This window comes from Mycteria americana, chromosome 1 (assembly GCF_035582795.1).
Source record: "Mycteria americana isolate JAX WOST 10 ecotype Jacksonville Zoo and Gardens chromosome 1, USCA_MyAme_1.0, whole genome shotgun sequence".
NCBI classification, from domain to species: Eukaryota; Metazoa; Chordata; class Aves; order Ciconiiformes; family Ciconiidae; genus Mycteria; species Mycteria americana.
Window position 1 is genome coordinate 72025635 of NC_134365.1, and position 18350 is coordinate 72043984.

Consider the following 18350-nt stretch of genomic DNA (forward strand, 5'->3'; position numbering starts at 1 on the left):
CACAAAAATGTTGGCTATTTGCTGTCAACTCTGTCTGCTCGGAGCTTAAAGTCAGGCTTGGTGGTGGCCAATAAAAGCAGGACAGTGGCTGTTGTCCCAGAGATGTGGGCAGTGCTGTGGAGGGGCCCTGTGCAGAGAGGTAAAACAAGAGGGGAAGAGAAACTGCCAGAAGAAACCTGTGGCAGTGCCGATCCATGAGGCAGTAGCAGGAGGTGAAGGTGGGAGGAAATACTGCAGACGTTTTGAATGTGGGCAGCTTGAATGTGGGAAGAATGAGCCAAATATTAGTTAGCTAGTATTCAACTGCAGAAGGATTTAGCAGGCAAATCTGTGAGAAGACAGAAGTATTTAATACCAGCTAAGAAAATAGTTTGCATCCCAGTTTTATTTAGACAGCTGTACTATAAGACACACAATAGTTTAAAAATTAACTGTGCTGCAGTGTGTATGTGTGGGTGGGTATAAATGGCAGTAAAACACAGGAGTGTGCCTTTTGTACCTCTGTCTCTTAGATCTGATGCAGATGTATAACTAATATTTTCATTCTGCAAATGTCTATGTGTAGGAAGAAAATGTAGCTGGTTAAGAGGCCATAAGCCGTTTTAAAATGCTTTCTTGCAGATCTGTATGAACTTCGTGGTTTTGAATGCTGAGTAAGAAGATATTCCCTCTGCAAACGTGATTGAGGTAGCCATTAAGCTTAAAGTTCAGGGTTTAAATACGGGACCTCTGTATAATGCTTTCTGAAAAATGGATGCTCTCCTGCAAAGTGTTGGTTTGAAATACAGGAAAGATAATGACCCGTGCATATACATGTCGGATAAGTGACTGGGGTTTATAGGCTGTGTATATGAGGCCCTTCCTGTCAAATGCTGCTAAAGGTGCTGTAATTTCAATTTACTTGTTAAAGGACAAAATACTAAACAGTGGCTGTTTTACAGTGACTTCAAGAGATGAGTCTGTGTCTTATGCTGGTATTCTGAGTATACCATGGACACAAACGGCTGGAGCAGAGAGTTTCAGGCTAGGGTAGGCGTAAAGAGAGGTACCTGAGCCATTTCTGTTTCCAGTGTTGGGTAGTGGAAGTAACTTTTGCCCCTGGTGCAGATTATCATGCAAGCCTGGCCGCCTGAAGATGCCTGGGTTATCACTCACACCCCGTACTTTGGTCTAGAAGAAGCAGCAGCTCTCGCATTTGCCCTGCTGTGCTCCACAGGAGCTGGGACATGTGGCTCATGCAGGCAACTGGGAAGCTGGGCTGGCACAGGCCACAGCAATGTGGAGTGGGTGGGTGTGTTGTGAGTGTGTGACAAGATGGGGTCCCATTTTGGGGTGGAGGTTTTGCATCTGTGCACCATGAAGTGCATGGGAAGAAAACAAGGGCGAAAGAAGGGCAGGGTGTGGGAAAGGATGGAGGGTTGCCTGGTGGGCAGATTCATGGTGGTAAAGGGCATGGGGCAGAGGGTCTAGTTTGGGCAGGTGGGATGTGTGCAATATGTAACATGAATCAGGTGAGGGGGCAATTTAGAGGTATGGTAGATGTGGAAATCAGGAGGTTCTTCCAGCTGGATGGGTTGTTGGGGGGAAATCAGGAGGAGAATTTGCAGTTTAAGTGAATGAGCTTCACAGATGAAAACCTTTGAGTTTTAATTAAAGAAGATGGAGCAAGAACAACAATGCTATCTCTGTGAACAGTGGCAGGGAGGCAAAAGCAGGTGCTTGGCCAGTGCTGCCGGGCTGGGCACTGAAGGTGCTGCATTTGGGAGCTCCCAGCCTTGTATTTTCAACGCCTGCTGACAGATGGAGAATACAGTGAAAGCAAGGTATTTTATCCCTCATACCTACTTCAAGGAGGAGTGGAACAAAATTACAGTAGAGATATTGCTTGATGAACAAACTTGATTTTCAGAAGGTACTCTACAGGTGACTGCAAGACCTTTTGAAAAGTGTAGTGTTTTACAGAACATGCCTTTACAGTAAGTAATCACGCAATGCTTGGGCTCCCAAGGAACTGATTAAGGCCATGGCTGCAAGTTTAAATTCTTTGATGAAAGCTATTGCCTGCTGGATGGGTTGATAAGGTATGCAGCTTAAAAAAAAAAAACCTTATTATGAAGATGAGATGCCATTATGTCAGCTATTGTGGCCCAAGACTTGATGTTTCAGACCGCAGCCTGAAAATTAATATCTTAAATAGTAATATGACAGTCATATACAATAAATGCAGGTCATAACCAGCTATGAGGCAGATGGTATACTTTCAGGGTCAAAAAACCCCTAAAACTAGTAACACAGGATTTACGTTAGCTTTTGTGGTATTTGAGGCTACTGCTTCAAGACACAAGACATCGATTTTAGGATATTTTTTTCTAAATTAGGTCTCTTTTCACACCCCAGTAAGAATTTGCCTTCTCCTTCTATTTTTGTTGCTGTCTAGGGAAATGAAAAAGAAATCTGCTTTTTTGTTTTGTTTAATCAAAATGTTTTCCTAAATACATGATTTGACCATGTCCGAAGTGTTTTTATCTACGTTTTGAACAACACTTGAAAGACGGTAAGAGCATCGTATCCCTTTAACACTCTGTCTTCTACCTTATTACAGATCTTCCCTACGGCCATTGTGATAATGTAACTCCCTGTCATAGGGCATTCACTTTCCAGAGACCTTAACCAGAGAGACATAAAGTCATGGTCAGTCAGGCAGGGAAGGACCTCAGGAGTCCAACCTCCTGCTCCAAGCAGGATCAACACCGAATCAGTTGCTGCACTGGCCTTTGCCCAGCTGGGCAAGGTTGAAAACCAAGGTTGAAAAATCAAAGCAAGAGGGCCTGTAGAAGACAGGAAGCCATTAGTACTGGTAATTAAGGACAAAAATATTTTACATTTTAGTGACTTGGCATGTTTAAGCTTAGCACAGGCTCGTTCTTTTATTTCATGATGCTGTGCTAAAATCATCTTGGCAAAGCAGGTGGCTAAGAAGGGCGTCAGCAAAGAAGCAGCTGCAGTTTCATCATTTAGTCTCAGAAGTGCCTTCCACTTCCTTATTAAAGGGGCATATAGGGCAGTGATATCACCCTGGAAGGACTCGCCGCCTCGTTTGCTAGGGCCGCAGCTTGCCTTTGGAGCTTGTACTGAAGCCGCCCCCTCCCCAACACCCACACGCACCGGCTTTTCTCTTTCTACGACACCGTGTTTCATGTATTGCCCCATTAAAACACTTTCCTTTGTTAGGGAGTTCTCATTCCTCTTTAATTATGTCCTCCAGAGTGGCATTCAAGGATAGGTTATTTTCCTTCTTTGTAGAGGATGTGGAATAATTTTCCCAAGGCAGTTTTAACTTCCCCTTTCCTTTAGTAATCCTAGTGTTTTAAATTACTCCTTTAATCACCGTCTCAAAGTAATCACCATGCAATAACCTGTCCTGCGATTCTAACTCAGGAGTCAGAAACTTCCCCTTTTCTGTGGCTGAGGAGGTGACTGAGAAATGACCATTTTGTGGTTTGTTTTTAAAAATTTTTATTAATTTTGCTCTTTTTTCCTTTCACCTACTTTTTAAGAGGATCTGAGTTGGAGGAAGGATAATGTTTCCTGGATGCTTCAAATTTCCCTTCTTGTTTTAGGATTTTTGATTAACTCCTCAGTTTTAATGATTATCATCCTCTGCAGAATTCACTTCCATTAAAAACCATCTTTTCCAGATCTGATTAAACTCTCTTTATTTAGCTCTTGTTGAGCCCTTTGTGATATGTGGAATCCAGCAGGGCTACAATTAACCAGCTCCTCTCCTCAGAGAGTAGCTTGAAGCCACCTTTTAAAAAACCTATAGAAAAGAATTAAATGTGTGGTCTCCATCTCTGTGAAATGGCGATGCTTATGATAATAGACTACCACACTTGTCTAAGAATACATGGGGCAGCCTTTTTTTCCTACAGAACCGGTTCAGCATATTCTTTCCTGTGTGGGCTTCACTTTCATTCTTTTCTACTAACTTTGCTTTCATGGATCCCAAACAAAGAGAAATAGTTGATAGTGATGTTCAGCATTTGCTCCTGGACTATAGTTTTTGTGCTGCCAACTTACAAGCTTTGGCGTGCAAGAATCCCAGTACCATTTGTTCAGAAAATTTTCAATACCTTGGGATTTCTTCCCACTTTTTCTGCACTTTGCGTTCACAGTTCTTTATTTTAATTTAGTCAATTTTCGGCTATATCCATAGGATGGCAGCTTTGTGTGGAATGTAGGTGGTGCTGAAATGTGATGGTGAACATCTGTGTGAATGAGACATGAAGATAGAAAGTGCAACCTGCTTTTGCAGACGACAAGAAATCATTCCCGTAATATTTTCAACTTGTCTTGAGGAGGCTGCCTTGTTCCTTGCCCATTTTTAAGGGGGTAATTTTTCACAACTGGCTAGTACATTATGAACTCCATTTCTCTCTCTCTTTCTCTTTCTCTTTTTGCTTTTAAAGCCTTGGGAATGTGTGACTACTGGGGGCAGGATGGCTTCCTTATCTGAATGGACTTTTGGAAAAGCCTTATTTTTGTGGGAAATCCAGACTTCTCTCATCTGGCTTTGGAGATGTCAGGGAATTTGCCAGTGAACCTTGTTAACCACAGAAGAATTGTTTTTGAAGGGCAAATGGACCAGATTTTTACGTTTCTTATCTGAGTCATATTCTTCAAAGCAAGAAGTCTAGGTGTTTTCAAAGTATGTACTGAAGGAAATGATGTCAACAATCAAAGCACGATCAGGTGTGCACAAGCCTTGCTTCTAAGGCAAGGACCATCCCTGGGGTGTGGGGAAGGGGAGGACATCTTGCATTTTGGACAGTGACTGGCATAATAGGATTTTTGCGGTACAAAATTACAATAAATTGTATAGAGGACATTTCAAGAAAAAGACATTGTGTGCAAGCTAAGGATGCCTTCTAGGGAAGAATGTTCTCTCTCCAGAAACCCACTTTGCCTGCTGATTGAAATAACACATTACACAAAATAAATCTATTTAGAAGGACTGTGCAACTGCACATGGGAATGTATGGTGGAATAGCTGGCACTAACATGGGGCTAATGCTTCTGTCCTCTCTGTCCTTTTGGTTTCACCCCACAAATAAAAAGATGTTCTGAATCACGATGGAGACTAACCTGGGACTTGCCCTTTCTTAAGTTTGGAAGGACCAGTCCCAGATTAAAAGTTAATGATAATTTATATACTGGTAATTAGCACTGGTAGAATGATTTCTGACTCTGAGAGGTCTATTTCCCAACAATCTATTACTAGTTGTTCTCCCAGTTTACTCAAGCAAAACTGACTAAGTCCCATTAACAGAAAGCCAAGCAAACTAAACCTTCCAAATCTGACAGTAGAGATCACGTCTGAGAATGTTGCTTGCTACCTGATCAGACTCCATGTGCACATCCACAGAAATTGGCTGTACTGGAGAACACTGGAGACCATGCCCAAGTTTTCAAAAAAGAAATTGAGTTCATACCACACTAGCCAGTTGTGAAAAATCCCCTCCTTAAAAATGGGCAAGGAACAAAGTGAGCAAAGGAAAATATAAGGCTATACTGTTCACTGGAGTCTTTCCTGTGCCTGCAAAATTTCTGTACAATAATTTCTTATGTGTTACACTATGTGTTTCAGTATTCCAGAGACTTGAAGTTAGGATCCTACTCTGTTTCTCTTACATGTATAACAAAAACCTGGGAGAATGAATCCATTTCAGAAGTGAAATTTAGAGGTAATAACTTCAAGCTTTGAAATTACTAGCTTTTAGAAGAAGCAGGTGGCTAATAATGAAGTAAAAAATTATATGTGGTTACATGATGACATTTACTTTTCTAAAAAAGAATTTCTTGTGCTGCCATTACACATTTTCTATGAAAGAGTATCCTGTGGCTACTGTCACTTTGAGCCGATGTAGACTGACATTGCCACAACCCTGTGTTTTCTCTCCCATATCCTCACCCATGTCCAGTCACTTCTGCATCTACGTTTCTGCAGCTTGAGTGGTGAACTGGACCTCAGAGACTGAAATGAATTAAAAAAATGGAGGAAAATATTAACTGAAAAGGGGCATTTCTAATGAGGTTTTTAACCAGGGTTCATCCCTCCTTACTGGTCCTGCTCAGATAACCCCCATATATGGGAATGACAAACACAGTGTGGGGTCAGAGAGTCGATGGGCCGGGTGGGACACAGAACAGCTTCTTCTGAAGGTTCTGTGCGAAGAAGACCCTGAAGCAATGACCTAATTAACATGCTGAGAGCTCTGAGCCAAGTTAAATTTCTTGGCAGTATACGAGGGGGTTTTTTTTGTTATAGTTGTTTTTTTTTTTCCCATTATTTTTTGGTAAATGGCTGCCTTGAGAATTTTGGGTTAAAGATCCATCATTGGTTTGGTCCCGTGTGGAGCACTTCAAATGTAAAGTCCATTCACTCCTCAACCCCAGATTTTGTAGCTCTGAAGTAACCCCCAGGTTATGCATGCATGCATGTCAAAAGTAAATAACTGAGCAACAATGAACTAACAAGGGTCAAGATATATAAGAATTTCAGCAGACGTATTGCAGCAGTGACTCAGGAGGACAGCATATTAGTAAATTAGGCTTTTGCCAGATGTAAGAACTGATCCTTTTTCAATTGGGTATCATCTGAAAGGTCAAGAAGTAATGAAGCATGGGTGTACAGATCCCCTATTGCCATGTGTTGCTACAAACTCTTATCTCATAATGCACTACCAGTTACAAGACACTAAACATAATAAACCAACATCCTGTGGGTGTCCTAGGTGCAGATCAATGGTCTAAAGAGTATTCTGCAAGAAATGACAATGGATGGAACAGTAAAGAAGGGGCATTTTACACTGAATTCTCTAATTTTATTGTTTCAGTGTATTTGCAGTTTTCCAATATTTCACATTCCAGTGCTCTCCTGTGATGCAACTGAGTGCTGTTTACTCTTGAATAATTATCGAAAGATCAGAAGCCAAATCCTCTTCGGATTTACACCAGAACATATTAAGCTACCCCTGTTGATTTTTAGCTAATTTGGAGTCATTCCAAGTGCATACTGGTGTAACTGACAGGAGAATTTGGCCCTGTATCTCTACAAGAAATAATTTCCTAGATGGATACGAGTCCTGGTACTAAGGTAAATGTGACAGAAAATCTGTGATTAGGTTGGATTGACTTCCACACTGGAAACCTTTTTTGTAAATACTATATATAAATACCAGAAAAATGCTGTTTGTTTTATATATCTGTGGATAAACACAATTTTATTAGAGCTACCAATATGTAATAAGGAAAGTAGCCATTTTAAGTAACAGATGTCCTATAGCAGCCCCCACAAAACAGAGGAAGGAATAAAACAATCTTAAAAATATTGTTGAAAAAGGAGTTCCACATTACCACTAAAAGTAGACCTTGTTTTATTTTGCTGAGCACTTTCAAAGTCTAGACCTTGGTTGTTCAAATTACATCCCCTCTGTTATTAAGAAGAATTCAGTAAGGATCACACTTGTCCCTTGGGTATAATCCACTTGTTTAAATGGGCACACCACTTCTCGAATCAGAGGACAGATTTTGGACCACTTTTCCTAAGTTTATTTTCAATGCTTATTGTATGTGATAAAGTGATTCCACTTATATGTAAATGCTTATATTGCACAGTCTAATTGTTGTTTCCTAGTTTTGAGACAAAAAACATAAGTTCTCCTAATGTCCTCTTAAGCCACCAGAGAGTCAGTAAATCATTGCAACTACTCTATTTTTTTCTGAACTTCTGCTTTCCTCAAAAAAAAAGGGAAGGGTGGAAACAAGCTTAATAGGTTAGACTTGGCCATATTAATGCAATTCAAATTAATATTTTCTCTTCCTCATCACTACAGATTACATACTTATGAGGGTTTTTCAAGTGCCTTTGTGTAGTAAGATAATATTTAATATCCACCATGACCAACTGCTCTGCTCCTGTAAGGTTTTTTTTGTTCAGTAATGTATATTTTCTATAAAATCCTTGGTCAGTGGTTATTTCTGGTCAGTTGTTATTTCTGTTTCACTTGATTGTACGTGTATTGTCTCTTCTAATCTTGTTGAGATCAGTTCCCCATTTATTGAGATCATTGCAACATCCAAAACCTTTGCGTAGCTGGTTTACTTTTCCATAGGTGCTGACATATATGTTGCTGCCTCTATATCTGTTCGGTGTCTTCTTGCTTGCACTACCGGAGATCATATCCCAGGTTCCCATTTGCTACTGCAAGCAGTGATGTTTTGGAGATTTTCCCTCAGGACCAATCCTCTTCCTCACTTTGTCCGTAGCAAAATGTAAAACAAATCCCAGCTAAACTTATTGTGGAGTGCATGTTGCAACAAGATGCAGGAAACTTAATCTGCATGGTCTGGATATTTGTGCAATTCAGACATTATCAGTGAAGTACCTCACTGCTGAAGGCCAGAGCATCAGTCTAAAGATTTTTCTACGACTTTAGCTGCCTGCCTGTTAGCTTTTTAATTATGTGGAATGGACTGTGAACTGTTTACACCTCTACCAATAGCAGTTACTCACATGAGAGCCCCACTAAAGTCACTGATGGAAGTAAGGAGCTCCATATGTGGTTCACTGCAATAGAGTATTAGTCAAGAGTTCCTATCTTACTGCCATTGGATTTTTACTTTCTACTGTGTTTTTGAGCTCTGAGTATTTATTCCATGTGAGTTTTACCCGTCAGCTGTTTTAGCCCCAACATATTCTCACTCCCCAGCAACACAATCTTAAACCCCACAAATAATAGTATAAATCAATTGTAATATGCTGGAAGACATGAATCATAACATCTGAGACAACATCCCTGCCTGCACCTGTAATTCACTGATTTATTGAGAAGAAAAGAGGGCAAAAATTTTCTGTATTTTTCTGTCTCCTTTTATTTTTGAAATCCATTGTTAGTAACTAAGCTGCAGTCTATTTGTGATCAGAACTCTATGACGGTTTACCTGTACTGTCAAGTACCAGTGAAAGCCACTCTTCTGTGCGACATAGACACTTACTAATCCATACAGTTGCCTTGAAACTAAAGGGTTGTTTCAAAATTAACCTTGACTTCAGCACAGGGTCTCTTAAATTGTGTTCAGTTCCTGTGGATATGTTTTAATTCAGACATTCTAGTGTACAAATAAACTATGTCTGGATAACTTGGGACCTACTGAATGCACTTTTGATGTTATGCAAGATCTTGTTAAATTTATCTATGTTTCATTGCCTTTTTTGCAGAAAGGGAGAGGGGGAAATTGGATCAAGGTCTTAGTTTACTACTATTCATCAACAGCGTGAAAAAAAATCAAAGCCACATTAATAAACTAAATATTACCTCCCACTGATCGCTGGCTACCAGGCAGATAGAGTTCTTTCTGATGGACTCCTAAGAGGGTCTTCAATAAAGTAAAATTGTGAGCTTGACGTTTCTCTTGCTTGCTGCCAGGAAGGTCTAAATTGAGTCCCAGTTGTTTTTCAGATTAATCCATTTGAGAGCATAGAATCTGGCAAGAGTATTTTACAACTTTTTGAAAATGTGTTTAAGCTTAATATAGTTTTGGGTATTTCATGTATGTGTGCCTAATTATAAAACACTCATCTTATATCAAGTACGAGGTATTAGCATGGATGCCTAAGGAGACTTGGTAGAAATAAGCAAAACACAGAGGCAAAAAGCAATGCTCAGCTTGGATGAGGGACAGAGCCAAAGCATCTGCAGTGTTTTTCTGAAATGTTGCCATGTTTTAAAAGTGATGACTGCTCCTGCAGTACTTCTGTTCCTGGGGGCCTGGTTCTTCCTCTTGTTTACACCATTTTTAGCTCAGTTGACTTGAGAATTAATTATATTCCTGTAAATCAAGAGGAGGAGGAGACTTTGGCTCAATCTTCCCTGTCAGCTGGAGAAATGTAATAACTCTCCGGTGCGGACTGTAAAAGAAATCTGAATATAGAATGAAGGGTCTAAGACTTTAGAGGCCATCTTCAGTTCCAAGCCCCTTCTTTTGAAGTTTGGTGACAAATATGGCAGTTGCACATGTAAAGAAGTGTTCAGTTTTATGAGCAATTAGCTTTTGAGCCCTACATGACTGCATTGGGACTTACAAGTGGTATGATCTAGAGCTGGCTGTTAATTTTTCAACCCAATGTTTCTCCCTTAGAACCTCCCCCCCACAGTTCACTGAAGCTGAATTACTTTTTACTGAAAGGCGTTGGTTTTGACTGAACCTTTGAAGGGAAGATTTTTTCATTTAGGTTGGAATTTTGAGAGAAGGTAAAATTCGACCCCAGAAGAGAAAATGTCCTCCTGATTGGATGAACCACAGCTGGGGGGAACCGAGGTGAGAAGAGGGTCTTGGACACTTTTACATGCCAAGTGAAACTGCAAACACTGCACAACTGGTCGTTCTGATCTTCATCCTCCTGTCCCTCCCTGTGGTCATCCTGAATGGGAGGCGGCGAGGAGTTTTTATTTCGTGTGAGTCTTAGACATGTTAAAGCTCTCTGAAGACTCTTCTCTGCAACAGAAGCCTGTGGATCACTAAAATTCTCCTGCTTGAGTTCTGACCCTCTGCGTATTTTGGGCCATACCTCAGAGACCTACCATTACTCCTCAGGTTATATGATGCTTTTTCAACTTACATTAGAAAATTGTTCCACCTTCTTCAACTTCCTTTGCTTTGTTCCAGAGGTTTTCACAAAGCTCTGCCCAATTTTAATCTGTGTGGACAGTCTAATGAGGCAACATGCATTATATTTATATAAATATATACACACACATGTGATATGCAAAAATCATCTACTGCCTCACATTCTGTCTGTGGATAGGCATCAAAGTCTCTGACAAAATGTATCACAGGTCATTGCTTGTTCTGACCCTAGTAGTATGTAATTCTACTAAAGGCCACCAGAGGAAATTGGTCAAAGTTACCAAACTTCCTTCTATTGGAAGCAAAGCCACTCTCTGACATTGGTATGTTGCCAGTGACATCTGACAACAGAGTATAACAAATAGTCTAATGATCATCACAAAAAATAGAAGGGAGAGATGTGTTTTATGTAAATTAATTTAGTTTTTAGAATTAATTCCTTGGCATGGCTGGCAAGTGTAAAAGCCATGCAGATTTTTTCCTTCTCTGGCTCTCAGCTGAGTTTAATATAGCACTGTTGTTAGCCCTATAAAAATTACTCCACTATGGGAACACACTTACTGCATGATAAATCGTATCACATGGATGCAAATATAACAAGGTTGAATTGGCACATAGCATATCTGTGTAGAAATAGCCAAAACTGAAAGTGGTTTGAAATCCCTAGGTGAATGACTGTACACATGGCTATACAATAGGTTAAATATCTACTCAAAGACAACGAGAATCAGGGTACCCCCTTTTGCTTCCAAAACTTTCCGAAATTTCTCAAAATTATGACATCAAATGACCAAACTTGTCCTTGGAGATAATGTGTTATTTATTGAATTTTAGGTTTGGATCAAGATTGATTTGAAAGTGTAGTAAGATAACTGAAACTGTAAAACAAACCTGTCTTGGAAATATTATGGTTGTTAAACAATGGAATTCCAGAAAGTGCCTATGAGAGTGGTTACTGGGAAATTAGCTACTGGTTATATTTTGAAAACAAAGTTAGGGTTGAGCTTGCCTTATATAAACAGGAATTAATTATATAATTTTTGTTTTTCTGACTCTTCAAGGCATTGGAGATTTTATCTTAATCTGACAGATCTTAATGGCTTTTAGAAAGATGTTTTATGAAGAAAATCTCAAGTCATTGTCCAAGAAAACCAGTCCAAGATTATTCTACCATCTGTGGGCAACTTGGATGCACACAGACATTAATCTATCTACTGGTCATGTCTGGGGCTTACTGACGAAAAAACTCTTTTATTAAAAATGCCACTTTCTGATCCTTAGTGCTCAGGAGGGCCTAAGCCATAATGTGACATCTGTTGGCTCAACCAATTATGTATAAGGCATTTTTGATGCAATGGTTTTGTTAGAACATGCCAAAATCATTGAAACTGTAATTGGAAAAAATTTCACAGGTCCAGATTTTAATTTCCAGAGAGGGAAGAAGAAGAAAAGAACCGAGTTCATTCATTTCAGAAGAGTCAGTAGTTAAGACATCCATCTGCTGCAAGAAGTCAGATTCATATGCCTGCTCTGCCATATTCGTCTTCACTGGCCCATGTGAGTCCTTTGAATGGACGTCTTAAGACAGCCTGGGCTGGTGAGTAAAACTGATATTGGAGTAAAAAAATGTGTCTTTATTTTGCATTAGACAGTAAATAAAATGGACATCCCTGGCAAAATAAAAGTCTGTTTGACCTCCCTCTAAGCAGTCTGGCTAAATCCTGGAATAGGCTGAGAATGAATTGTTATGGAGATAACAGTGCAAGAAGAAAGAAAATATATGTTTAATGTAAAAGCAGAGAATTGACCCATAGCCTGACAGTACTACTATTGAACTATGAATACCACTATAAACACAAGTCAGGGAAAACCGTCCTGAGAATAGAACATGTAGAGTCAACTTTTTAGGTCACAAGCACCCTAAGAGCCAAGTTAGAACCATGAAGGTCAGCATCAGTGTGTCATGGTCCCCTTAACTGCAGACTGGCTAATCTGAAACCAGATAAAAGTAGCAGTTCCTGATGTAATAGAAAATATCTGAAGCCCCGAACTGTCTCCTGGTGCATCTGCATTAGAGTTTTAATCCTGACCAGGAATGTGGTTTGATGTGAAAATCTTGGTCCCCGCCCCCTGTGGTTTACACCATGGTGAGGTCTCCAACCACAGAAATGTGTTCACTTCAGATGAAGCTAAACTGGAATATGTGCTGTAGGAGCATGCTTAATGGACTCTAACCACTAATAGAAAACCAGTCCACAGGCTAGGGTTATTTACTGCCTATGTTGGCAATAAGCCATAACCAGAGTTAGCCATATGTCAGATTTTGTTTTGTTATTCTATTCTATTCATTAGTTCTGAGTTTTTCAGATGTACATAATTTTAAAACATAATTTCCATAATCAAGGACTCAAAGAAGACCACTTCAAAACCACTGAACTATATTTTTCTAAGTAAAAGTATGTCACTAAATGTTGTAAACACATATTGAAAAGGATGTTCTAATTATACAGAAGTGCCCTTTTATAGTTATGAATTTTTCTATTCTAGCCCGGAGCCATAGGCTTTGGAGTCCTTTTCCAAGCATTTTAGGCTCTGACCCCTGCTTGCCTTGTACAGACTGTGGAAATTCAGGAAGGCAAGGTTCCGGTCTTGTCACCTGGGGTATTCAAGATTCTGCCTCGCAGCTCTCAGCAGAACCAGGTTTTCACATGTCCGGCAGCTGGTTCATGGATCACAGCCTGCTTGAGGTTCAGTCACAGCCTCTGGAATTTTGTGGTCATCAATTCTACAATGGCACCATAGGCAAGCCTCACCTGGACTGCTGCAACCATGGATCACGTAGAGTCTCCCAGACCTTAGGCTTTCCTTTCTGTGCCTGGGATAGCCTGCTCGATGAGTCTGCCACATACACCTTACACCCTGCCATGCCCTGCTAATACCAGGCACCTGGCTCTGGAAAAGCCTACAAGAAGTCCAGGGCTGCTTTTACTGGCATTCAGGTGGTCTCAAGCTTTTCTTTGTGTGATCCTCACAGGTAACTGCTTGTCCTGACAAGTTCTAGTGCTGATACTTGCAGGAAAGGAGGGTGTGAATATGGCACGTATGAGGGATCAACTGACTCTCTTCACTTAGATCTACAGGAGGAGTTGAGAGGGATGAACTCATGCCTCTGCTCATCATCCATGTCATGATCTCAGCCAGGATTTGAATTTATGTGCATAAAACTCAAGAAGATCTCCAGGGGACTCTTTCTTAAAAGAAAAAAAAATGTCATCTAAAAGCAGATGTCATGTTTTGGAGAGTTCACAAACTGTTTACAGATTGCATGATATGATCTGAAGCTGTGTTTTGATGCAGCCCTTTAAAAACATAGCGGCCAAGAACCCAAGAAAGTTGGTGTAAAGAGCTTGGACAGAAGATGTCTGAACACACTTTAGGCCAGCAAAGAAAGGTAGAAGCTGGTTGCATTTGAAGGGTACAAGTTGATTAGGGAAGGACTACTTCAAAGAAGAAACTGTGAAGATGAATTCCTTATTTCTTAGAAGACTTTGACAAATACGTAGAGATTGCTTTGAAAAAAGGGGAGGTGGTGATGGTGGCCTATATCTAAGGCCACCTGAAAACCATATTCAGTGGCAGGATGGCCACCCCTTTGGGTATGTATTCAGTCAAAGGGCGTCCTCCTACAACAGACATGAAACTATTGGGCTGTCCTCCTCATCTACATGGCAGAGAGATCTTGTTTGAAAAAGGAAAGAAAACAACCCCTCGTATCATCCTGTCAATTTTATTAGAGCACCTCTTTTTGCCACCTCATCTGCCATTCTATTCTTCATTTTAAATAAAAAAGATGCAAAGGTTGAGATCCTTGAAAAAAACAAACAAAAAATCCAAACCACTACTGAGAATGGAGAGATATAGACACATTATAGTAGTATATGAAGAAATAAATGGTGCCTATATACTCCATTATTAACTGCCTTCAATAAGAGATTGGGTTTATAGGTATTTCTACCTTTGATGTTTTTCCCAAACTCCTACTGAAAGGAAAAATGAAGCTTTAAAATTTAGAAGTCTAAGTATCTCTAGCCTTAAATAGCTGAATTTTCATGTCTGTATCAAAACTTCTATGAAAAAAACATCCTGCCTAAAAAAATAGAACCTCTTTTTTATAACCTAGCTATTTACACTTTTAAAACATTATTTTCCTGAATAATGGGTTATGTAAATACACGTTTTACAGCCCTTAATCTTTGCTTTCCCAGCTTCAGATCGTTCTGATTTTTGAACTGCTGATCAACTACATATCCTACCAAAGCCAACATGAGATGCTTGATTCCTATGATAATCATGGTACTTCTAAAAAAGTTTCTAAATAAGGTTGTAGCCCAGCTGGCTAGAAGACTAAAGCCCTAGATATGAGATCTCTATATACTATCACTGCAAGGGAATAAGTAAAACATAATCAATAAAGAAATTTTCATATCATATGTAATATAAGTTAAATGTTATAAGAACAAGATTTTCATGAAGCATTTCTAGCACAATGTATGAACCCAAGGGGAAAAAAAACGGGGGTAGTTAATAAAGTTCATTAATTACAACAATTTCTTGTACGTATGTTTTCTTGTGTCCTACATTTTAGACAGCTGCCTACTTTGAAATATCATTGTTATGAGATAGTTGGATGTCTTTTTTTTTTGTTATGGTGAATAAACTTGTAGCATCTGTGACGTTCATGTGATTCTTATTCCCATTGGAGGATGAAGTTTCCTTTGGTGAAATGAGATTCTGGCAAAAAGGGCTATTAATAAATGTAACTTCTTATGCGTAGCAAAGTATTTTGTGTACTTGCAGCATGGGGAATTCTTCAAATGGTTTTCTTTTATGAATAATTGTAAATTTAATGTTGTCGTCAATAACTTCTTTAAATGGCTCATTCTATATCTGAGTTACACAGTTCTTAGCAGCACAGCTCAGCTTTGATGAATCTTGTGCATAATTTTAGTTTATACTGTGTGAATACATAAGCAAGGAAGATGCTAGAATTGTTCAAATTACCTGCCTCTTAAATGGTTTGGGGAAAAAGGAATGCATTACACTTTGGTCAATGAGATTGTAAAACTCAAGGGAATCAACATTTTTTATTTTATTATTCAATTGCAAAAGATATTCAGAAAAATAAAGGGGCAGAACGCCTGCTGAAGAATAAAAGTTTTCTCAAAAATGAATGATCAGATCTAGACAAAAGGGATTTTCCTGAAAACAACTTTCTTCTGGAGTCTATGGGTGTGCTATAGACAACTCCAACTGTAACCAAACAGTTACTTGAAGCTGTGATGTTATTTGCTCATGAGGCCTCTCTATATGCTAATTAGAGTTCTCTCCACATACGATACAGCACAGGGTAAAGGAAGGTACAGCTACAGCTTGAACTGTATTGAAGTCAGTGTTTACAACTGTTATCCTCAAAAAGGAAGTTTCTGTACATGGTGTCATTCCAACAGTTCAATGCCTATGAAGAAATTTTACTGTAGGGCTTTAAACACCCCTCACACCCCATTGTAGTAAACAGCCTACAACTCAGTGTCTCAAGCTGGCTTTGGCTGATGCCAGTGTCTCGGTTCCTACCAAACACTTCAGGAGCAGGAACATTTCTATTCAAATTGATCAACAATAACAAAATGGAAGATAAGTATTCAAAGGTGGGATCTTTGGGGAGTTATGGAGCTGAGCAATCAATACAAGCCAGAAACCTATTCCTTTTCTCAACCAAATAACTGAGGAGAAGAGAGAAAACAAGAAGAGAAAAAACAAGTTTTCCTGGGGTTTACTGAAAGGGAAGTGGTCCTCTGCAACCTGCTTTAGCACTCCCTTTTATCTGTGTATGATGTGATCTCCAGCTACAGAGATTTTACATACAATAATCAGAAAATCACAGAATAGTTGAGTTTGGAGGAAGCCTTTAGAGTTTGTCTAGCTGGACCTCCCTGCTCAAAAGAGGATCATCTACAGCAGGTTGCCCAGGGCCATGTCCAGTCAGGTTTTTAATGTCTCCAAGAATGGAGACTCCACAGCCACTCTGGACAACCTGTTCCAATGTTCAATGTCCCTCACAGTAAAAAACCCTTTTTTAAAGTTTGACTGGAAATTGAGTTTGCGCCCACTGTATCTCCTCTTGTCACTAGGCACCATTGTGAAGAGACTGGCTCTGTCTTCTTTACACCCTCTCATCAGGTATTGATACACATTGATCAGACCCCCCATGAGCTTTCACTTCTGCAGGCTGAACAGTCCCGGCTCTCAGCCTCTCCTCATCTGACAGATGGTCCAGTCCCTTAATCACCTTTGTGGTTCTTCACTGGACTCATTCCAGAATCTCATTTGTTGCTGTTGTACTAGTGAGCCTACAACTGAACCCAGCACTCCAGATGTGGCCTCACCAGCGCTGAACTGAGGGGAAACAGCACCTCCCTTGATATGCTGGCAATGCTCTTCAAATCAACCCAGGATGTTGTTGGCTTTCTTTGCCTCCAGGGCACACTATTGGCTCATGTTGAGCTTGCTGTCCACCAGGACCACCAGGTCCTTTTCTGCAAAGCTGCTCTCCTGCTGGTAGGCCCCCAGCGTGTACTGGCACAGAGTTATTCCTCACTGGGTGCAGGACCCAGCACTTCCCTTTGTTGAACATAATGAAATTCCTGTTGGCCCATGTCTCCAACTTGTCAAGATCCCTCTGGATAGCAGCTCATCCAACTGCTCCTCACAGTTTTAGATCATCTGTAAACGTGTTGACAGTGCATTCTGCCCCATCATCCAGATCACTAATGAAGATGTTAAACAGTGTTGGCACCAATATCGATACTTATGGTACACCCCTAGTGACAGGCTTCCAGATGGATTTTGAGCTGCTGGTCATAACCCTTTGAGCCTGGCAGTTCTCCAAGTTTTCAGTTCACCTCACTGTCCATTTATTTAGCTCATAATTCATCAGCTTTTCTATGAGGAAGTTTTAGGAAAGAGTATTGAAAGCCTTGCAAAAGTCAAGATAAACAACATCTACTGGTCTACCCTTACCCACTGAGTTAGTTGTTGTCATAGAAGCCTATCGGGTTGACTAAGCATGATTTCCCCTTCATGAATCCATACTGACTACTCCTAGTCATTTTTTTGTCCTTCATGTGTTTGGAAATAACTTCTGGGATTAGTTGCTCCATCATGTTCCCAGGGATCAAGATGAGCCTGATAGGCTTGTAGTTCCCCAAATCCTCCTTCTAGCCCTTCATGAAGATAGGAGTTTTGCTTTCATCCAGTCCTCAGAAACCTCTCCCAGTCACTATGATCTTTCAAAGAGAATCGTGTCGCCTTGCAATGACATTCGCCAGCTCACTCAGCTCTTACGGGTGCCTCCCATCAAGCACCATGGAATTATGTATGCCTAGATTTTTTAAATACACCTTAACTGCGTCCCCCTTCCCTGAGGGTAAATCATGATTGCTTCAGATTTTCCCACGCATCTCAGAGGCCTGGGATTCCTGAAGGCAGGTCTTATCAGTAAAGACTGAGGCATTGAGGACCTCAGCCTTTTCCATATCCCTGTCACCAGTCTCCTGACTCGTTCAGCATTGGGCCGACATTTTCACTAGTTTTCCTTTCACTTC